The sequence below is a fragment of the Somniosus microcephalus genome, chromosome 17, assembly GCF_052327205.1.
Source record: "Somniosus microcephalus isolate GS21.2 chromosome 17, FLI_Smic_1.0, whole genome shotgun sequence".
Classification (NCBI taxonomy): domain Eukaryota; kingdom Metazoa; phylum Chordata; class Chondrichthyes; order Squaliformes; family Somniosidae; genus Somniosus; species Somniosus microcephalus.
Window position 1 is genome coordinate 39,246,158 of NC_141003.1, and position 24,793 is coordinate 39,270,950.

General features: G+C 40.6%; 1 protein-coding gene across 2 annotated transcripts in view; it reads right to left on the minus strand.

Moving 5' to 3' along the window:
* LOC147105660 (ankyrin repeat and sterile alpha motif domain-containing protein 1B-like) overlaps positions 1-24,793 on the minus strand; it is a 307,039-nt gene that overhangs the window by 190,683 nt on the left and 91,563 nt on the right. The gene's annotated exons all lie outside the window — the stretch shown is intronic.

Genomic DNA, 24,793 nt, shown 5'->3' on the forward strand with positions numbered 1-24,793 from the left:
TACAAATGTAGTCAATATGGTAGAATTGAGGAACGAACTTGAGGCAATATGAAAAATATAGGTCAGAGCTTTAACTGAAATTAAATTGACTTCTTAATTTTGTTTACCATTCTTATACAGTTTAATGACTGGTTAAAGAACAAAATTACACTTTATAACAAATGCTGGAGCTTATCTAAATGTAATGCTATGCAATTACACTTGTACAGAGTCCTCTTTCAATCAGATCCCCACAGAGTTCATGTACATCATGCAGCTCAACAGCAACCATATAGATACTGACATTCGATTCAGTAATTAGTCTTGAAAAGTAGGCTAGTTACATTCCTTTCAAATGGCTAATAGTCTACTGGTTATATTGCTAAGACCCCATCTATATGGTTATAGCATGAGACCATGGACATAGCACTTCTCCCCGTTTTACTCTCAATTTGAATGACTAGATACAGGGGAGATTTGAGGAAAAACTTGTTTACGCAGCGAGTGGTGAGGACCTGGAATTCGCTGCCGACGGAAGTGGTGGAAGCGGAGACACTCAATGTTTTCAAGGGGAGACTGGATAGGCATTTGAGGGAAATAAACTTGCAGGGCTATGGGGATAGAGCGGGGGAATGGGACTGACTGGATTGCACTACAGAGAGCCCTCACGGATTCGATGGGCCAAATGGCCTCCTTCTAGCCGTTATGACTAATTTTGCTATATAAATTTATGATAAAGTAACAAATGACCCAATGCACTTTACAGGCGATCAGAACACACTAAGCCGGAAGTGGGAAAGAAGTTATAGGAGGTGACTGAATGATTGATGAAAGAGATAGATTATGAAGAGGCCTTTGAGGATGAAGAAATGGGTAGCAAGCTGAAGGGATTTAGGGAGAGAGTTCCAGAGTGTCGGTTTGAAGTCTTTACCACTCATGACAGAGTGGAAGGAGGGGAGGGACAAACACAGCAGATCAAAATTGGAAGAATAGAACCTGTGTGCTGGTTGTAGGGCTGAAGATTGCAGAGATCACATAAAAGGCCAAGAAGAATTTGAAAATTAAGATAAGGATTTTAAAGATAGGCAGCCAATATAGATCAGCAAGAACAAATGATAGATTCAACCTAAATGTTGAGTGGAGGTCCAGAAACTTCCAGCTGGACCCCATGGATCTCTAACTCCGTTGCCTGAATCACTCCCATGCATAGCTTGGTACCAGGTTATTATTAAATTATGAAGTTAGAAGAGTGTGCAAGTTTCATTCTTGAGTGCCAGTGGCAGCAGTACATTTGTAGCCAAGCATTATGAACTTGTGCTGCAAAAAAAACTGTGAATATTTAAATTAAAACTACATTTTCTCACATAACCTCAAGGGTAAAGGTTTTTGAATTTCAGCACATACTATTGATTCTAGCACAATCTGTTTTCCAGCAGCCAGTATGATGGATTGGGGGGGGGGGAAACTTTTAATTGGGACAATTGAGTGTGAACAATCACAAAATGACCTCATAAATCAACTCGATACAATAGGAAAACAGAAGAGTTTTGGTTCAATACAATTCCTCATTGTTCTATGAAATGTATTCAGCTCTCAAACTGCCCACAGTGACAGCACCGTGCCTATAACACCATTCTATAAGGGGCATTCAAATTCACTCCACTCAAGCAAACCAGGTTAATTCTCTGTACCTCAGTTCAGTACTAACTGATTAATACTGGGTGCTTTTATATAGACACTGGTGCGCCTCATCAACAGAATAGTTAATAACAAATTCAGCATCATTACATCTGCACCTGCTTACTCTGACTTCAATAAATCTCGTGTCCGGTATGTGTCTGAAGCATTGCACCACCTTTCAAAGGTATCATGCATCAGTAGTGCAAAAATCATGTTTGATAACCTGCCAATCAAATATTTGATTGGAACTGATATTTTGATTCATTCACTCTACAAATAGCATAAGGCACCAGTGAGGAACAGAGTTACCATTCATAAACCAGAAAGTACCACAGAACTGACCCAATTGCTCAAATGAATTTGGTTCCAAAAGTTTTTGGGCACTTTGCCCAAGATTAAATTTATAAGATAACAATTAAATATCAATTATGAACCTTGGCCATCAACCCTGGTATTTTATCTGAGAAATGCTTCCATTTATTTATAAGCCTGTGACATTTGTAAGACTCATTTTTAGGTCTGGCAAGATCTTACTCCTGGCAAAACTTCACACTCCTCTACTGTAATCAATAAAGTTGAAGTTTGTACAGACCACGTTCATTTATTTCTGAAATCTCCACTGCCCAAATGAAATAATGTCTTGGCTGCACTGTCGCAAAGGTGTTGAAGAAAATGAGAAAAGGTGGCAGAGGCTGTTACCACCATTTTCAATTCTTTTTAGATATGCAACTTATGCTAGAAGATTGGTGTAAGTAATATAACCGCAAGGATAAACTGGGTTATTATAGATGAGTTAGTCTAACAATGTTAGGAGACTTAAGAATCCACAAAAAAATGTTTCCTCATGTTGTCTCTGGTTCTTTTGCCAATCACCTTAAATCTGTGGCCTCTGATTACCAACCTTTCTGCTGCTAGAAAGAGTTTTTCCTTATATACTCTATCAAAATCATTCATGAATTTGAACACCTCTATCAAATCTCCTCTTAACCTCCTTCGCTGCTCTAAGGAGAACAACCCCAGCTTCTCCAGTCTCTCCACATCCCTGATTCTAGAAAATCTTGGTGTGGAGATGGGGTGGACAAATGTAAGAAATCACACAACACCAGGTTGTAGTCCAACAGCTTTATTTGAAATCACAAGCTTTCGGAGCGCTGCTCCTTCGTCAGGTGAAGTGGAGAGATGCATAAAAACACAGCTTATATAGTCAGAGAATAATGTCAGATGTTTACAGGTAATCTTTCTAACTGCCATTTATCACACCTCGGCAGAGAGATAATCACAGCAATCAAAGGTGTAAATGGTGTCCAAACGGGTCAGTCAGGAAAACATTACATCAAAGAACAATGAGGTGGGGTCACAAGGGGTCAATTGTTGCAGATGCTGGGGTCTGTATGAAAAACAAAAAAAGACAAAAAACATTTTTTTTTGCTGGAAATCACAGCAGGTTTGTATAGCAAAACTTCCTTGCCTTTGTACTCTATGCCTCTATTTATAAAGCCAAGGGTCCTTTTTAAAAAAAAAAAAACAGCCTTCTCAACTTGTCCTGCTACTTTAAAAGATTTGTGTATGTACACTGGCCGGTCTCTCTATTCCTGCACCCCCTTTAAAATTGTACCATTTCGTTCATATTGCCTCTCATTCTTCCAACCAAAATGTATCACTTCATATTTCTCAAATTTAATTTGACATGTATCTGCCCATTTCATAGTCTATGTCCTCCTGAAGTCTGTTGCTATTCTTCTCATTGTTCACTACATTTCTGAGTTTTATATCATCCACAAACTGTGAAATTATGCCCTGTATACCCAAGTCCAGGTCATTAATATATTTCAAAAAGAGCAGTGGTCTTAATACCGACGCCTGAGGAACATCACTGTATAACTCCCTCTGGTGTGATAAACAACCGTTCACCACTACTCTCTGCTTTCTGTCCCTTTAATCTCATGGGCTTTAATTTTGCTAACAAATGAATATGGCATAAGAGGAAATGTAGCAGCGTGGATAGAAAGTTATTCAACGGACAGAAAACAAAAGGGTTAGTGTTAATGGCTGTTGCTCAAATTGTTCGAAGATTGCAAGGTGGTGTAACCCGGGGTCAGTGCTGGGTCCAAATCTGCTGACAATACAGAAGTTGGGGGTTCAGCAACATATAGACTGGTTAGCAGAATGGGCAAACAGGAGGCAAATGTGTTAAAGTGTGAGGTAGTGCATTTTTAGATGAAAATAAGGAATGGGACTATGGACTTAATGGAAAGACGACAAAGGGTGTGAATTAAGAGTCACCTGTGGGGTCCAAATACATAATTTCTTGAAATTAAGAGTGCAGATAAATAAAGCCATGAAATGCCAACAACATTTTGGGTTTTATAAATGGGGGGGGGGGGGGGGGGGGGGGGGGGAAGTGTACAAGAGTAAAAATCTAATTGCTAGATCTCTCAGAGTATAAAGCCAGAGAGAATGTACAGCATAGCTTCACTAGAATGATCAGGTTTAAGAAACTATAGACATGAGGAGAGGCTTGAGATACTGGGACTATTTCCACTACAGCAGAGAAGGCAAAGAAAAGATTTAATGATGTTTATAAAATTATGATGGATTTTGAGAAGATAAATCTGGCTGGGGAGTCAATAACAAGGAGTCATCAATGCAAAACTGTCACTAAAAGGTGAGAAAGTTGTTAAGAGTATAGATGCCTTTGCCACATGAAGCAGCTGAGGCAGTCACCATTGCATCTTTTAAGACATATGCAGACAAACAATTGAAGCAGAGGAAGATATAGGGCTATGGAGAGAAAGCAGGGCAATAGCATAAGTTTTGGATGCTCCAAGGAGCCAATTATAGATTGAGTGTTAATTCAACAGAAAACAACCTATGAAAAACTACATTAGATTGAGAGATTTTTTTTCTCTCTTGAATGGAACTTTTATCGGAGGTAAATTTTGGAATTTTTCTAACTCATAGGAAGACGAATGTGTGTAAGACAGGGGGGGGGGGGGGGGGGACAGTGAGAACGTGAGTACATAAGCGAGAGAGAGAAATAAAGAGAAAAAGAGAGCAGAGAGATAGAGCACGAAATAAAACCTTTTGGTAACACTACTGTTGCAGGGACTTTTGCCAAGAAAAGAAAGATGTAAATTAATCATTTAAATTATGTGTATTTCTTGACTTTCTCTATAGAATGTAAAACCCGAAACAGATGGACAGTAAAAGAGAGTTATGCCCCCATATTACATAGAGATTTATTAATTGTGATATGTGAAAGGAAAGAAAATACCTACTTGTCTACCAGTAGTGGGCAACAAAAATCCTATTTAATTATTTATTTTCCAGGGCAGCAAACAATAAACCCTTAGTCCACTCTCTTTGGGAAGATCTCTTACAAACATCCTTCCAAATTCTTAGTGAGAAGTTCACCCACTCCCCAGAGAAACAATGCGATCTTTGACTGACCGTGAGCAACAACATAGGAGATCTGCTGGTATTACATAATAATGCATTTCATGGTAGAATTGTCCTGGTATTATAAAACAGTGCATGCTGTTACTTAGTCTGAGCAATGCCTTGGAGACCCACCAGTGCAAATTTAAATAAAATATAATTTTATAATATTAACTTAGATCGCTGGTTATAATGCTTTTGTGGAATCAACTTAATTTTACATCTTGACGATATTCTGTGAAGGAAGTGCACATTAAACCAATGTAATTCAATGGATTATGTTTTTAACAAAATAGGGATTATTAAGATAATGGAGAAAGACATTTGAAAACAACTAAATGTCTGGAACACATGACCATACTGCGAGCTTAACTACATAATCACAACAGATGGATATAAAGACTTTTTTTTTAAATAAACAGAAATTCCAACATTTTCCTTAGGTTTTGATTGGAGTGATATATCTTGGCTTACTCTGAACTTAGTGAGAGACCAAATGTGTGAGACGTGCTGTTGTATAATATGACTGTTTAAAACAAAACCAAAGTTTGAAACAAATGAATGCATTCAACCAGCAGTGATATTAAATGCACAGTACATCAGAGGAATTATAAAGGCATATTGCAAAGATATAGTGGGTAAGTTGAATTCAAAGTGATGTTGTCCAACCTGTATTAAAACACAAGAAAAACAAAATGTTCTTTCCAGTGCCCAAGTACAATTCATCCCATCTTGGAACCTGCCCAAGGAGATGATGAACCACAGGTTAAACTTCCATGGAATTTTTTCCTGAGCTCTGAAGTAACCTAGTCAAGCTTCAGTTAGGAGTCTATTTATTATCTCAATCTTGCATTCCACAGATAGTATTTCCACCATTCAAGTATTGTGTTCCAGGTAATATACTCAGGATAATCACTTAAACGCGACATCTCTCTTGTATTTATTTGTATAAATCTATCATGGCTTAAGCAATATCCCAGAGCTGGCAGACTGTGGAGAGGGGCAATAAGCATAGGCCCAGAATTTGTGGGCAGGAGGACGGTGAACTGGCAGCGTTCGCTGTCATTCTGCCTTTGAAAATGACCACAACTTAGAGATTTGGTGCATGCGCAGGCGCAAATCCTGAAGTTGGGGGTCTGTCATTGACAGCTCCGAAACAGGCTGTGTTCCCGGCAATCCGTGTAATCAGCCAAATTATTGAAACCGACGAAAACTTCATCTCTTCTGCAGCAAGTACGCTGTTAAATTCCCCACTAAAAGTTAGATCCAAAGGGTTTAGGTGTAACTGGGGTTTTGACAGCGTTATTTCTGCTAAACAAATGTTAAGGGAAAAATAATTTTAATTTTGTGCACTGAAATTTGTCCATTAAACTTTTAAGAAACTATTCACAATGTTTTTTCCATCTTTCTTTCAGATTTGCCTTTTTCCCCATGAGAGCCCCAATATTTGTTCTGCTTTAATCTTTTTAAAAAGTTAGAATTTGGGGAATTCTCAGACAGCAAACCAGGAAATGAAAAGCTTACTCACTTTTGTTCGCTGTCTGTGACAATTTTGCCTTTTGATTGGCTGCTTAGACAGCCTGTTGACGTCTCCGCAGTTCACACTGGGGATCCCCACCAACTTCCACTGATTTGAATTGAAGGTCAGAAAACCCAAAGTTCTCGACACAGGGATCGCGAGATCCTTGTGCGAAACGTACTTTGGGCCCAGCAGCAAACGCCTTCGCTTCATTGCTGACCGTGAAATCCAGGCCATAGTGTCTACTGAAGAGCACCATCAACTGGAGGCGGAGAACATTATGAATACCACTGACTTGTGTCTACACATGCTTACAGACTACAATACCATTGTTAACCAGTTTTTACAGGCCTTAATCGCTATTTCATTTCCTGTTTTTACTGGAAGTCAGTTCCACAAATTTACTTTCATTCGTGCTTAGATATTGCTTTTTTCTCTTGAGGTTCATTAATTTTACATTGATCTTCATGTTTCTGCAGTCACAGACTAACTCCAATAATCTGATCACATCCACATTATTCTATGCAAGCACGCAAACATGAGCAGCATAACTCCAATGACTGACTAGTGACTGCCATGCAAATTGGTTTTATATTATTGGGGAGATTTTTATTACAGGGACTTGCACAAGGAGGATAGTTTGCACATGACAACTGAAGAACAACAAGGCCTCAGGAGCAGATGGAATCCCTGCTGAGGCGCGAAAGCATGGCGGAGAAGCACTACTGGTGCGAATTCATTAACTAATTTCTCTTATCTGGAAGGAGGAGAGCATGCCAGGGGATCTCAGACGCTGTAATTGTGACCATCTTCAAGAAAGGTGACAAGTCCGATTGCAGTAATTAGAGGACTCTCCCCGCTGTCTGCCACAGGGAAAGTCATCGCAAGAATCCTCCTCAATCGCCTCTCCCAGTGACTGAGGAGCTCCGCCCAGAATCACAATGTGGATTCCGCCTACTAAGGGGCACAATGGACATGATCTTCACCGCACGCCAATGACAAGAGAAATGCAGGGAACAACGCCAACCGCTGTACATGACCTTCTTTGACCTCACAAAGGCCTTTGACACTGTCAACCGTGAGGGATTATGGAGTGTCCTCCTCAAATTCGGCTGTCCTCAAAAGTTTGTCTCCATCCTCCGCCTACTTCACGACGACATGCAAGCCGTGATCCTGACCAACGGTTCCACCACAAACCCAATTCATGTACGGACCAGGGTCAAGCAGGGCTATGTCATCGCACCAACGCTCTTCTCGATCTTCCTTGCAGCAATGCTCCATCTCACTCTCAGTGAGCTCTCCACTGGATTGGAGCTAATTTACAGAACAAACGGGAAACTGTTCAACCTCCGTCACCTCCAGTCCAAATCCAAGGTTGTCCCTTCCTTTGTCGTCGAATTACAGTATGCAGACGACGCTTGTGTCTGCGCTCACTCGGAGGTCGCACTCCAAACCATCATTAACACCTTCACCAAAGTGTACGAGAGCATGGGCCTTACACTAAACATCCGTAAGACAAAAGGTCCTCTATCAACCATCCCCTGCCACACAGTACTGCCCCCCCGATTATCAAAATCCACGACAAGGCCTTGGACAACTTTCCATACCTCGGGAGCCTACTGTCAACAAGGGCAGATGTCGATGACGAAGTCCAACACTGCCTTCAGTGTGCCAGTACAGCCTTCGGTCGCCTGAGGAAGAGTGTGTTTGAAGACCAGGACCTCAAACCCAGCACCAAGCTCATGGTCTACAGAGCAATAGTAATACCCGCCCTCCTGTATGCCTCAGAGACATGGACCATGTACAGCAGGCACCTCAAAGCACTGGAGAGGTACCACCAACGCTGCCTCCGCAAGATCCTGCAAATCCATTGGCAGGATAGGCGCACCGATGGCAGTGTTCTTGCTCAGGCCAACATCCACAGCATCGAAGCTTTGACCATGCTCGATCAGCTCCGATGGACGGGTCACATCGTCCGCATGCCCGATACGAGACTCCCAAAACAAGCGCTCTACCCGGAGCTCCGACACGGCAAGAGAGCCCCAGATGGGCAGAGGAAACGCTTCAAGAACACCGTCAAAGCCTCCTTGAAAAAGTGCAACATCCCCACCAACACCTGGGAATCCCTGGCCCAAGACCGCACAAAGTGGAGGAGAAGCATCCGGGGAGGCACCGAATACCTCGAGTCTCTTCACCGGGAGCAAGCGGAAGCCAAGCACGTCAACCCAAGCACCCCACCCACCCCTTCAACCACCGTCTGCCCCACCTGTGGCAGAGACTGTAGGTCCCATTTTGGACTCAGTCACCTGAGGACTCATTTTTAATGTGGAAGCAAGTCAACCTCGGCTCCGAGGGACTGCCGAAGAAGAAAAATTGACTGTCATGCAAATTGGTTTTATATTATTGGGGAGATTTTTATTACAGGGACTTGCACAAGGGGGATAGTTTGCACATGAACAATAGCGGAAATGAACTTAGCTCAAAACAGGAACAGCAACTGGGATTTATTTAACCTTTAGAGTACCACTGGTGAGTTAGCCGACTGGGTGAGGCACTTCACTTGGCTGCTAAAATGACACTAAAGTTTTTGGACCTTTGAAATCTTTAGCTTCAATTAATTAAAAAACAGACTGGAGAGCCACTTCGGCACCAATTGGAGGCCAGTTTTGAACAAGGTGGCGCCCACCATGTTTGCCGATTTTTAGGGAGTAAAAAGCAAGTGGTTAAACTTTTTTTTAAATTACAGAAGAAAATAAGCTTTGTAAAATTATAAAGACATAAAAATTACAACATTTTCCATCTGAGGTGTGTGCTGGAAGCCTGATCCGACAAACCATGCAGGTTCCCAGACTGTAGATGAAGAGATTAATCAGCATAGCAGCCTATGACCCCCAGCATACAGCTGTACCGACGGCTTCTGCAAATGATCAATCGCAAAACTGACCAGACTGTCCAAGGGCTTGCTGTTTGTAAGCCTTGCACATTTCAATGAAAAATTACTGAGAATGAAACCCTCGGGGAAACCATCTTCAGGACAGTGAAAGCAATAAGAATTTTTTTTTTTTTTTTTTTTTTTTTTAAATCATACAAGATAAAGCATGTACTCTTCAACTTTTCCTGAAGTAATTTTCCTGAAACAATTGTTACTATATTCAATATATTTACAGATTGTATAACAAATGCAACTTTAAGCAATGCCAATACCAAAGTAGAATCTTTATATTTTGTTATGTATTCTAAATGGTTATATGATTATATTGAGAACTCAAAAATAATGATTGTTCTGATCACATAAGTAGGTCGCAACTTCTATTAGAACTGTCGCACTGTCAAAGTTTGGAAGGAGGTTCTGAATAAGTGCTGAATTTAAAATATTTTACCAAAAGGTTCTGCTTAAATACAATTAAGTGCATTTGCAGAGATATTAGATAAAGAAGGAAAAAGAGGCAAACAAGAAAATATTACACATAAGTTTTATTTATTTCTGATATTTAATATAAAAAGCCACACCCTTTATGCACCATTTAACTGTGGTATTTATTTATCTACCAATAGTTAGTAAAGACAATACCATTTATTTTCCAGGTACCAATCAAAAACCATTTCCTTCACTGTCTCTGGGGAGATCTTGTTCAAATTCTTTCACTACCAGTGTGTCTTCCTCCCCCTCATTCACACGCTGACCTTTGACCATTGCAACAGCATAACCTCTAACTCATCAGGAGAAATCTGCTATTATAAAGCTTGCTGATGACAGCCAGTTATGTGACCTGGTGACAAGTATCAGCAAGATCAATGGCATGCAACAAAGGAATCATTACAAATGGATGAGCTAATAGAATTAATGTAGGTTATTGTAATGTAGCACACAGTCAAAATGGAAAGAGACTATTGTGTACATCATGTATAGATGTCAGTTGGCAAAGAAAATGAACAAGATTTCGGTGATTATTACGAGGAGTACACAGTTCAGGTGAGGACGTTACCAACAAAACAAATGAAGTACAAGGATGCAGCTCAAGGAAATATGATTACAACTCAAACCAAGTTATTTTAATCCAGTGGGTTGTACTCAAACATGACAACCTTTGCTGGAAAGCAAGTCGATGGCTGCACTGATGGCTTTAAGACCAATATATAAGAGGGGCAAGCAATCCCATGTACAAAGATCCAATGGCTTATCTGGGATAAACAGGATGTTGCTTTTGACTTTGGTGTTTCTACTGTTGCCACTTCTGAAGGAAAGCAACATGCTGGTGCTCATATTGGATGACACCATCATGTATTGCTATGCACCAGCTAATGTGATCAGCCACGAGATTTTTCCAGCTGTCAACATTGATATTACATTGCTGTCATGCTTGAGCACGTCCTTATCTCACTTTCACTGCCTGTCTGCTTCTCCTGCTCAAGTTTACTATAGAAGGTTTTTTTTTTTTTTGCATTGTGATCATTTGTATGGATGAAGTGTCCTGACCAGCGAAGCTGTGCTTTAATCAGCACGGCCTTAATGTTGGTGGGCTTGGCAAACTAAGGATCTTGCATTTGGTAATTTTGTCACCATTTGATGTGCATGATGGACCTCAAGTGTTGGAGGTGGTACTCGTCAAACTGCCAAATGTGAAGGTAGTAATATGTACAGGGCTCACATTCCTATAGAAAGTTAAGTGATGACACCAGCCCTATATACTTGCAACTTTTACAAAGTTTAATCTTACATTGGGTTCAGACATTCTTTTTCAGTCTCCTAAATACAGAGCTTGCTTTTCTGATACAAGAGAGCACTCTATCATCATTTGACAACATACTACGCAGTTGAGTGAACCAGGTGACAACATTTACTGAAGGGTGGCTTGGCGCCATCTCTCCAGCTGGTTTTTGAAGAGTTTTTGCTGCCAGTGAGAGGCCAACAGCCATACTTGTAAACCTCTGCAGGGATCCCATCTGGTCATGGAGTTCTACTGGACTTGATGAAATCATGGGGGATCTGGTTGATGTTATCTTTTGGCCATTCTGTGCCCCTATTGGGGGATCTACTGGAATAATGAATTGTCTATTCACTGGTTCAATTCTGCATGATCTCAGACATCTCAGTGACAAAAGCAGCATCATGTACATTCTTAGAGGTACAAGATTAGTATATTTGGGGTCATATCCCGCTTAGTGCATCACAAAGTAACTGATGTCATTTTAGTCTCCATGTATTAGATTACATCAGCTTTTATGTCCCAGTAATATTCTTTAATTGGCAGAAACTAAGCTTGAATCAGAGCAGACATTTTTGTAACAGGTTTTCTACGACAGAGTTGTGATCAGAAAGAAGGTTGTGATGTACATATCAGTGTGAAATAACACCAAGAATTACTTTATAGTCCTAATATATGCCAGTGTTTAGTGTCCGGGCACCTCCGACAGTGCAGCACTCCCTTAGTACTGCATTGGAGTGTCAGCCTAGATTTTTGTGCTCAAGTCTCTGGGGTGGGACTATGAACCCAGAACCTTCTGACTCAGAGGCGAGGATCCTACCACCTGACCAACAGCTGACACTTGTAGGGTTTTCATCCATTTGTATCTTTAAACAGCACCAGCTAAGGATGTTATTCTCAATTTCATCAGAGCACAAAGAAACTATTAGCAACAAACAAACAAAAAAATCAACAGCTCCCAATTTTACTTAACACAACTTGATCCAAGAAGTCTTGCCAATTAGGCCTTTTTCATCTTTAGTTTTTCTTAGTCTATAAGGATTTGCATCATAGAGTTAAGACTCAATTTATAATTTCAAAAATGTTACAAAACATAAGTCAATGATATTCCAGGGTAATATATCTCAGTACTTAATATCAAATTTGAATTTTAATGTCACCTTAAAGTCCTCCTGACCTGACCAAGTTCCCAACTGAATGCTTCTGATTCTTGGACCACAAGATTCATTGATGACTATGCTTCAAATCAGAAATGTTAAATATTATAATGAAGCTAAATAGTTTCCAGTTTCAATACGGCTGAATCAGATTTTTCTAACCTTATGTTTAGCCAACATTAATCCTAATGGTCATAGAGTCTTGAAGTAATGATTCTGAGGGGCTAAACAGTGGGAAGATGGAGTTATGGTTCCTCCCACACCTGGGGGAGGTGCAGAAGTTGGGATATATGGAAAGCTCTAAAAGAGAAATAAAATGCTATTTACTGCTTTATCATCACTGTTTATAACTAAACAAACTCCTTTATATATGGATTTCAAAAGGGAAAGTCTTGCTGACCAACTTCCTTGACAGAGAGTAGACAAGGGTAATGCAGTAGATGCAATTTATCTGGATTTTCAAAAGGCCTTCGATAAGGTACCCCATAATAGATTAATGAATAAGGTCAGAGAATGCGGAGTCAGGGGACAAGTAGCAGAATGGATAGCTAGATGGCTTCAAGACAAAGTACAGAGATGGGATAAAGGGTGGCAGAAGGTGGGAAGTGGTGTTCCACAAAGATCAGTGCTGGGACCAATGTTGTTCACGGTTTAGACTTTGGAATCAAAGACACAATTTCTAAATTTGTGGATGACACCAAATTTTTGTGGGAGGAGGGGGAGATAGACAATACTGAGGAGGACTCCAACAAATTACAAGACGACATTAATAAACTTGCAGAATGGGCATATAATTGGCAAATGAATTTCAACACAGATAAATGTGAGGTATGACATTTTGGTAATAATAGGGAGGTCACATATTACTTGGAAAATAAGAATCTAAATGGGGTAGAAGAGCAAAGGAATTTCTGAGTACAAATACACAAATCACTAAAAGTAGCGATGCAGGTCAAGAAGACTGTTAAAAAAAAAGCAAACCAAGCACTAGGGTTTATTTCTAGAGGGATAGAATTGAAAAGTAGAGAAGTTATGCTAAATTTGTATCAAACCTTGGTTAGACCACACTTGGAGTACTGTATACAATTCTGGTCACCATATTATGAAAAAGATGTAGAGGCACTGGAGAGGATGCAAAAAAGAGACACAAGGATACGACCAAAAATGCGAGGGTATACCTATCAACAAAGGATTAACAGCCTGGGTCTCTTTTCTCTTGAAAAGAGAAAGCTGAGGGGTGACCGAATAGAGGTCTTTAAAATTAAGAAACGCTTTGAGACACAGAGTGTTTCCACTTGTGGGGAAGAGCAAAACGAGAGGCCATCAATATAAGTCACTAAGAAGAAACTTCTTTACCCAGAGAGTGGTGAGAATGTGGAACTCGCTGCCACAAGGAGTGGTTGAAGCGAACAGTATAGATGCATTTAAGGGGTGATTAGATAAGCATATGAGGGAGGAGGGACTAGAGGGTTATGCTGATAGTGTTAGATGAGAAAAGACAGGAGGAGGCTTGAGTGGAGCTGGTTGGGCTGAATGGCCTGTTTCTGTGCTGTATATCCTATGTAATCCTATGGAACTGTATTTGGAAGAAATTGAAGACCCTGTGATTAAGTGCTGGATTTTCACACTGAAACCATACTGATGCTTCAACAGTGTAGCAGCAATACCTACTGTTCATTATATCAATGCCATGACATATTAACCTGGATAAAAATCGCAATCCAGTCTCCGACTCAAATACTGCAGAAGGAAGAAATAACTTGGAAAAGTCAGAATTATCCTTTCAAAAACTCGCAGAATAAATGTCATCATACCTTATAAATGTTCCAGATGGTTCAGTCCAGAAAATACAGCATCTGCAGTCAGTTGCAAAATGCACCAACAGTCGCTTATGAAATCAACTTCACACAGTTAGTCACCCACTTAACACCCATACCATGCTTAGAAAGGATACACAATAGGATGTAGTGGTTTGGTTAAAAATAAGCTACTGGCTGAAGAATACATCAAATTCATGGGTCTGAACCAATTACTTAGGTCCAACACTGGCAGTTTGTTTTTTTCAGAAGCAACATAATGTGATGGGAGTTGGTCCAACTCCCATATGACGACCAAATTTACAAGATTATGAGGGCACATTGGTTTTATTCTGTTGTATCTTTTAGTAGTGGAAAGTTGCTACATGCTCCACAAAAAAAGAGTTGCAGCACAACAATATCAACTGACATTGGTGACTAACTGCAACATTTTCTCACTTTTTATTAGAATTGCAATCCTTAAGAAATTGAGTGTTAAGTAAATGCAACTGATATATTAACTTTGGTTTGATGGAGAACAGTTTAGAAGCTAGTCATCATTAGCTATGCGATTGATTGGCTTTGGAGTCATACTTGTGCTGGTTTCAGAAGTTATCCACTAAATTAAACCATCAATATTCTATATCTACAAGTGCTGTATAAAGACTATTTGCATCAGGCATTTTTATCAGCAATAATGTGATGAACCTTAACCTGTTATTTTGCATGCCACTGCATTATTGATTCATGGCACCAGACAATGCTAACAATGCAGTGCCTCTGTCTGGCTCGAGATGCTGTAGAAGATAGATTAATCATGCAGAATTATATACATCCTCCATACCTATCCAGTTCAGTTCTTAAGCATGGATGATATCTGATTCCCTCAACAAGATTTGGATGGAGTTCAAAGATCTTGGCTGCCTGTTTAAAATCAGCCTTTCCATGGTGGGTACAGTTAACCCTTGGTCAGTCTGCCTTCCCTGTCCTCCACCCATTGTTGATTCCTCCACTCTGGGAGTGGCTCCTTGAATACTCATCCTCCGACTGTATGGACCTCAGTGTCTCCTGCACTGTTGAATATTCAACAATGTGCTAAATCCACCTTGAAAATATCATATGGTACTCAGTGATATCGATTTGTACATTATTCCTTGCCTGTTGGTTGCTAACACTGCATAAACAAAGTTTTTTTTTTTTAATTACAGGTCTTGTGATATTTTGAGAGAGAAGTGGAAAATAATGTTACTGATTCAGGCCGACGAAAAAAGATGTTTTAGTTTGTGTGCTGCTGCCTGCAGTGAAAAATATCTGCTAATATTCCCACAATGTATGTTTAAAACCAGTTTGAGGGGTGGCTGGCATTAATTGTGACAAAACATGTACCCGCAGAGGTACTTTCACTCACTCACTCCCTTTCATCAAACTCCTTACAGACTATACTTCATACAACAGTTGCTGCTAGCAATTTCACAAAAGAACTAAAATGGCTGCTGAGAAAATGACTTGGTATTAAATGTTAGTCGAGAAGTATTCTGGTCCTCGTACTTTAGATTAGTGATGTAGGTACTTGCTGGGCTGACCATGTACCGCCAATATACTGTAATATGGCAATTCTTATTGCACAAGCAGAACCATATTAATAGGAATAACAGAAAATGCTAGAAATACTCAGCAGGTCAGGCAGCATCTGTAGAGTGAGAAACAGAGTTAACATTTCAGGTCGATACCGCGTTGTCATATATGAATAGGAATATTGTCTGTCGCCTGATTTATTAAGACCTATTCATTTGGATATAAACAACCAACACAGGCCCCATTTCTAATCTCTGTGCCTTGATACCATGCAGATGTGCCATTTTTGTGAGCTAAATCTCACCAACCTCCAAACTCAGCATTGACTAGGGATAGTGTCAAACTACACAAATGGACACCATCAGGAGACAACTCAGCTCTTCATTGTAACCTAACTTCACCAAAGATGGATTTCGCAGTAATAATTCAGAACAAATGGCTGCCAAAATTTCATTCCAGAAGTCAGGAAGGTCGAGCAGAAACACTGATTAGGGAAATTTCTTGAGCCCTTCACTCAATTTCCTCTCATACCCAGGATCTAAGATAGAGAGACTTTCATCTCAGTAATCCCTTACCGCCAGAGGAAAATGTGGCTTTCAGGCTTCTTGCATGGAGTGTCAATCCATTCTTCCAATTCCCGCAGAGGTAAGATTTGTTATTATATGGGGAACAAAGCTGATTGAAAACTCCATATGATCACTTGGCTAGAGAAAGCCAACTTAATCAAATGATTTCTTGGTTGGAAAATTCCTCGAATCTATAAATACTTCTAATTTAAAAGCATACAATAGTAAATGGAAATAGTTTGTACAATGGTGTCAGGATCACATTTGTAATCCATTGGACAGTGATATTTAACCAATTTTGTTTTATTTTCAGCTGCTGCTTACACTATCAAACTTGTTCAAAGTAGACAATGCTACCACAGCCCCTCACCCACCTTGGGCAGGAAATTGGTATCTAGGTCATGAAAGCTTTTGAAGTTTGGTGCAAGAACTAAAGCCTATCTGGAAATCAAATCTTGTTTTACAATCTTATTCAGACCCATTTGATTCCTTTGATACCTTGCAACATTAAAATTAATGTGAAGACTCTTTCTTAGCTTGCTATTAATTTCATTCACAATGTTTGTGTGTTTAATGACATGGTGGTAGATTTGCCCTAATTTGTTTTACATTAGAATAGGGAAGTCACAATAACACATTTATCATTCTTAACTGAAATGCAATGTGTATTTGGTTTATTTTGAGATATAATATCAATGTTCTAACCCGCACCCAAAATAAGCTTATTCAAGGAAATGGCATCTTGTTGGTTTGATGACAAAAAAAAATCACCAAACAAATTCGTGAATTTGGTCTTGCTATTCATTAGCTGGTCAGCAAACACCAAGGGGGGGGGGTTTAAATCATCCTAACCACCTCTTGAGCCAATATGCAATGGATTGCTCCCAATAGTATATTCTAGCATACTATTTGGATTAATTTGTAGGTTTTCAAATATTATTGTTCACATTGTACAGCCACTTTAAATTCACCATGCTGGCCTGAATATTAGGTCATGGAGATTTTTTTTTAAACTCTGGTGTTTTGAAACAATTTGCCATAATTTACTGTATGTGGAAGTTGAAGTTAAGATCACTCATCTTTATTGTGGTGCTCTTCAATTCTTGAAGGATAGTTTAACCCCTGTATGCAAATTTTCCTTCATTCCCTTTTTTCTATTTTTTTTCCTGAGCGGTTGCATTTTGAAGCTCATTATTTCTTTGTACATTTAATGTGCCCTTGTTGTTTCAGCCCTGTCGCCTCCAATCAAGAACTGAAGAGTGGCTCACAATGAGACCCTTATATAAAGCAAGGCTGGAGAAGGCTGCCTGACTAATATAGACTCCAGTTCTTAAACAGGCAGTGCCCCAAATGGTTTCCCCCATTTGATGGCAGAGTAATCGAACTATGTTCAAAGAATTTTAAAAAAGACAAAGTAGCCTTTCTTTCCTCCTCAATGCTAATTTACAAAACTATGTCTGCATGTCCAACTTTATTTAAACTTATGGAGAGGCAAGGTAAGCATCAAAGCCTCCCTCTACTCATTCGAATAACAGGAAAAATAAATTATTTACCCAGGTCACGGTTCTATTTTCTTGTAGTACATTTAATGACATTAGTACTTGGGTGTGTTAATTATAAAAGTTAATTTTGATGTTTGCAATTAATAACTTACACCAATATTTCACTTCTGACCAATGAAGCAAACCACATTTCACAGACTAGACAGACTAAATGCAGGAAGGATGTTCCCGATGGCCGGGGAGTCCAGAACCAGGGGGTCACAGTCTAAGGATAAGGGCCATGATGTGGAGATGCCGGTGTTGGACTGGGGTGGACAAATGTGAGAAGTCACACAACACCAGGTTATAGTCCAACAGCTTTATTTGAAATCACAAGCTTTCGGAGCGCTGCTCCTTCGTCAGGTCACCTGACGAAGGAGCAGCGCTCCGAAAGCTTGTGATTTCAAATAAAGCTGTTGGACTATAACCTGGTGTTGTGCGACTTCTCACATAAGGATAAGGGGTAAGCCATTTAGGACAGAAATGAGGAGGAATTTCTTCACCCGGAGAGTGGTGAACCTGTGGAATTCTCTACCACAGAAGGCAGTTGAGGCCAATTCATTAAATATATTCAAGGGGTTAGATATATTTCTTAAGGCTAAAGGGATCAAGGGATATGGGGAGAAGGCAGGGACAGGGTACTGAATTTGGATGATCAGCCATGATCTCATTGAATGGCGGAGCAGGCTCGAGTGGCCAACTCCTGCTCCTATCTTTCTAACCTAAATATGGATTATGAAAAGCCACAATTTCTGATTAACCATTGCAACAAATATGCAATCATTTGTTCTGCAGTGCAAGCTAATCCTATAAATACAAGTAATGTGCAGTTAATAGACAACAAAATGCATCCATAGTACATAATCCGTACCATTAAAAATGTATAACATTTAAAATCCAAATATTAAGGCAGTGCAGTGAATCGCTATTTTCAGTTGGTCTCACTACAACGAAAACCACGTTTCTCAATTTTTTTTTTATAATGCCTTCAATTTAAAAATATTATATATTAAGCATTGACATTTTGCAGTTCCTAAATCAATTTTAAAATGCATAACTAATCTATAAAGATTAATTTAGATACATACAAAGTAGTACTGATGGAAGTTAGCAGTGTAAAGTGCATCACGAAACTAGCACCAGTGTGATTGTAAAATGAAAGCAGCTAAGGGGGAATATGCCACCATGTTATAATTTTAGAAAAAAATGCAAACAATGGCAAAACATTACAACTGCAACCTTGGTTTGGGTGGGGCGGGGGGGGGAAAAGAGAGGGAGGCGAGATGGGGGAGGTACAGAACCAGGAAGCTAGCTCTTATCGCTCAGTGTAGAGAGATGCTAGCTTTGGAACGATGTTATTCTGATGAAGACCAGCAGTTGTGGGGTGCAGGGCCAGCACGACTAGCTCCATCAACACATGATGCAATACAGGAGCAGATCCTGCTCGATGTAGGGGGGCAGTGCTGTGTTTGAACAAACTCTACTGAGCTGGGGCAAGAAGACCTCCATTTTCCCCACTTGCGAGAGCGCTTAAAAGCAGCAACAGTCCTACCAAAGGCTCATCCAATATTTTGCATTTGTAAGTGAAGTGAGTCATCTTCAGAGGCACAAGGTAATATAATAGCCAGTAAGAAACAGTAGAAGACTTGGATTATTGTTGGCTAATCAGAAAGCTCATCCCGATGGGCCCAATTAATACCTGTCTCTTTCAATTGGTTTCTCTGTAGAATGAAAAATATAAATCCTCATTATTGTAAAACAAATCAAAAAATCAATTTCTTCCTATGTTGCACTAATTAATTTCATGAATTTGTCTCTTCCTTTATTCATCCCATTTTATTATGATTTAGTTTTTCAGTAACTTTTTCTTTGCTTTAGAGAAGGAAGAAAAATAAATAATCCCTTTTTCCCCATTTTATTCTTCCTTTAAATTTTTCTGGCCTCCACAATTAAATGCCTTTTCATTCTTCTAGGTGGCTTTGTTCCCAAGTATACAGGGCACGGAGACCACGAACAAATGTTGTACATTGCCCGCAGGATGGTACACTGAGCTAAGTTTTTAAGTCTTCATTAATACACTGCTTATTTCAATTGGTAACATTATAGTAAACAGTCAGCCTGGGCTCAGTGGTAGCCCTCTCACCAGAGTCAGAAGACTGGAGCATAAAGTTTAGGTTAACACTTCAGTGCAGTGCTGAGGCACTGTCCGAGATTCAATCTTTCGGATGAGGCGTTAAGCAGAGTCCCCCGTCTGCTCTCTCGGGTGGACGTAAAAGATCAGCATAGGAGTTCTCCCGGAGCCCTAGCCAACATTTATCCCTCACCCAACATCACTAAAAACAGATTACCTGGTCATGATCACATTGCTGTTTGTGGGACCTTGCTGTGCACAAATTGGCTGTCACATTTCGGTATGTTACAACAGTGACTACACTCCAAAAATACTTACAGGAAACTTTGTTATATCCGGCACCGACAGGACTGAGCTGTTGCCGATCTATCAAAACTGCCGGACATACCAGCGTTAATGTTGAAACAGCTCCGTATCTGGCAACAAACACTGTTGCTTAGCAACAGCTTCTAAACAGTCGGCCGTACCTTAGAAGCATCTCTGTAGCTTAGCAACAGCTTCAGAGAGACTTTGCAGAGCCTGACTGTTGAAAAAAAAGCCACAAGAAGAAGAAAAAACCTAACAAAACGGCTCCTGATTTCTGCCGGTAGATCGAGGTTTCCGGACATACAACCTCCGGATAAGCCAAAGTTTCCTGTAATTGGTTATGAAGCGCTTTTAGGACGTCCTGAGGTTGTGAAATGTGCTATTATGAATGAAAATTTCTTTCCTTATACAAACATTTGAACAAAGGCCACGTCACTTTTACAGTGAAGATTGGGAGGGTGAAAAATAAACCAAGCAATCTTTTGAAACAAGCCAAATAAAAATTGCATACCTTCAAAGTTAAAATACAGAAAGCACAAAAGTTGTGGACAAGATACAAAAGCAGGGTTTTTTAAAATCTGCACAAGACAACTTATGGTTGATTTTCTTCTTTCACATTTGCTCGGCACCAGATAGGTTCAGCAAAACCAAGCTGTACTATGCCTGTGAAGGACAAATTTCACATACATTTCCTGCCCGGGCTAGTAGTATGGCCTGGGAAGCTCCCCAGCACACACCAATCCCCTGGCAGGGCTTTATGCTAGAAATGGGGGAAATCCTGGGCATGGCCAGAGATGTGAAAGGGCTGTAGCTGTGCTTCTGATCGCCAACCTCGGGGCCTGCTGCTAGAGAGCAACAGTCAGAAGGTCCCGAGGCCTCATGATTGTGCTAGCAAGAAAAAAAAACACAGTAGCATAGCTGCAGCCAGTTGCCGTGTTTAAGTTGCTCCAGCCCCCTTCAGACCCTCTGGTTGGGCAAGGGTCTGGCGTAAGTCCCACCGCCAGCTTTTGAGGCAATGATGAATTTACACGTCCCAGGGTCACACAGCTGAAAGTGAGGCCCGAGACTTCTGGGACTTCTCTAATAATGAAGCAGCCTAGTATAACTGTTGTGTCTCAAGGGGTTTTATACCCTTACCTATATAACAATTAAGAAGGACTCCGGGGTGGAGAGTTTAGTTAACGGCCATTTTATTTACAATGTGCTTCTTCACTCAATGCACTCCATTTCCCATAGTGCATTGCAAATCACCACTACGGTATCCCATGTGGGACAATTCTAATACACATTCAAAATACACAATAACTTACATCAGGACCTGGATAATGTCCAGGCTTGGGCTGACAAGTAACTTTCACACCATACAAGTCCCAGGTAATGACCATCTCCAACAGTAAATGGCCCAACCATCCTCCAAACCAACTTTCAACAGCACCACCAATTGCCAAGTCGCCCATCATCACCTTCCTGTGGTCGTCCAGAAGCTTAACTGAACCAGCCATATCAACACCGTGGCTACAAGGGCAGGACAGAGGTGGTTATTCTACAACAGGTGGCTCACTTCCTGGCCCCACGATGGCTTTCCACTATCCACACAGCTCAAGTCATAAATACTCACCCTCTCACCTGGATGGGCGCAACCGCTGCAACACTCAAGAAGCTCAACATCATGTCGGTCAAAGCGGTCCCCTTGATTAGCATCCCTGCCACTGAACTCAATTTCCACCCCATCCATGACTGGTAAACTATGGCTGCATTGTGTCCTATCTAAAGGATGCACATCAGCAACACAACAAACTTACTTTGGCAGCACCTCCTCCCCTGCAGCCTCTTCCACCAAAGGACAACAGCAGCAACTTGATGGGTATACCAGCATCTTTAAGATACCCTCCAAGGCACGCACCATCCTGACTTGGACAAATACTACCATTCCTTCATTGTCACTGGGTCAAAATTTTGAAAATCCCTACCTAACACTATTGTAGGAACACCATCACCACAAAAACTGCAGCAATTCAAGGAGAAGGCCCACGACCATCTTCTCCGGGAAACTAGGGATGGGAAATAATGCAACCCTGCCAGCATTGCCCATGTCCCAAGAACAAATAAGAGTAAACTAACAGTTGCTGCAGTATCCAAAATTATGCAACACAATTTAATTTCCTTCAACATAAAACACAATACTTAGGATTGTTTTGAGAAATTTCATTTCCGCAGTCATCCCAATCCTTTGTAGTCAGGATATTTGTTTCCAGTATTCAGCATTAAGTAGGAATGATGTGCTACGCAGTTGCTGGTCTTAGAAACCAAATTTCCTTACTCACTGCTCAAGACATCCATGTTCTTTACATTCGTCACCAAACATCACACCAGCATGAAATCGATAAATGTGACAAATTATTTGCTGTAGCCAAAACCTATGCTAGAATTGTACATCAACATGACTAAATTCTAGGTTAAGAGTAAAGCAAGCAGCAAAAATGAATACAGCATAATAATATATATCCCCACAAAAATCAATTACATTCAAAAACAGAAGACAGATTCTAAAACCCGATTCTTCAGGTTTTCAAACACAAATCAGGGAACCATTTTGTCTGTCGCATTCACAACATGTTGCATATGATTATCACGACCTGCTGCATCTTATTGGCCCAGAAATTTGGGTCTCCACGGGCGAGTACACACGGGGTACTCACCTGTAAGCCCAATGGAAGCGCCGGTTTCCTGCATGCACTGCGCATGCGCGGGAAACCAGAACTTCCATTCCCTTGAAAGAAGGGGTTCAGAGGTCGAACGCGTGCGCTGGAGAGGCAGCGTGTGTGCATTGAACTTACGTTTTTTTTCTCCAGGTTTTTCCCGGGAGGATAAGTCTCCAGGAGTTACACATATAAAAAGCAGGCGCAAGGCCTGCTTTTAACAAGGTAAGTGGTGAATTAATTAAAACATTTTTTCCACAGGTTTATTATTTTTATAAATACTTTAAAAGAAAGGTAAGTTTATTTCAGCCCCATTAGAAAATGTAATTAATTTTTTCAAAAATTTAAATTATTGTTTAAAATAGTTATTTCTTGTAATTTATAGTTATTTTAAAAATGCGATTTTTAAAATTTATTTGAAGTTTGTGATTTTTGGGGCTGAGAGTATTTACAGGTTTGACAGCTCTTCCTGTCAAACTTATGAATGGAGCATTCCCTGCTACCATTGGCTCTCCATGGCCCACGTGATCCCAAGGGACGCATCGAACTAACTGCGCCCCTGGGATACGCAAGCACTGCGCGCCGGCAGTTGGAGGCGGCCCAGGATCGGAATCCCACACGGGCCCACAGCTCAACGGCCAGCTTGCGAGGCAAGTGCAGGTCGGAGGCGTGCACCCGCGGGAAGCCTCCAACCCGAATTTCTGGGCCATTAACCCATGATAAGTCTGCCTTCCATGTGAATTATCAGGGAAGGAACTTGTGTAATATAAATCATATCCCCAATATATAAATTAGCCTCATGACAAATAAAATACCAGTAGGTGTCCTGTGGCATTGCTCATGATGTTGTGCGGGACACACAGTAGAAACGTTATGCCATGTATTAGCAGAGCCACTGATGACTCAAGTAGTCAAGTTCAGTTATCATTAAGTGGTCCAGACAGATTTTTTTTTATAATTTTTTTTAAATAGTGCTTTGGTCACTGTCCTTTTTTGCATGCAAATGAGTGACCTTGATTAATTATTATTATATGTTCCTTGACCAAAATATTTGATTTCTATCTTTTTTAATGCCCGGAACACAAAGATGGTAGGCAACATGAAGCAGATTAGATGCAGGTATGTGTGGTTTAGCAATAGTGGTGATGGGGTGGTGAGGCTCGCTAACCTATATTGGCTCCCGGTTCAGCAACACCTCGATTTTAAAATTCTCATCCTTGTTTTCAAGTCCCTCCATGGCCTCGCCCCTCCCTATCTCTGTAATCTCCTCCAGCCCTACAAACCTCCAAGATATCTGCGCTCCTCCAATTCTGATCTCTTGAGCATCCCCGATTTCAATCATTCCACCATTGGCCCCAAGCTCAGGAATTCCCTCCCTAAACCTCTCCGCCTCCACCTCCCTTTCCTCCTTTAAGACGCTCCTTAAAACCTACCTCTATCTGCCCTAATATCTCATGTGTCTCGGTGTCAAATTTTGTTTGATAACGCTCCTGTGAAATGCCTTGGGGCGTTTTACTATGTTAAAGGCTCAATATAAATACACGTTGTTGTTGTAGTCTTTGATGGGGAGGCAGAGTGTTGGGCTTTTGTCGCATTGAGGGATGATTTTGGATCTTGCAGCACTGGGCAGGTGGCCTCAGGGTATGGCAGCACCGTGTAAAAGGATATCAGAGCCCAGGTGCACATGGGGTTTTGTTGGA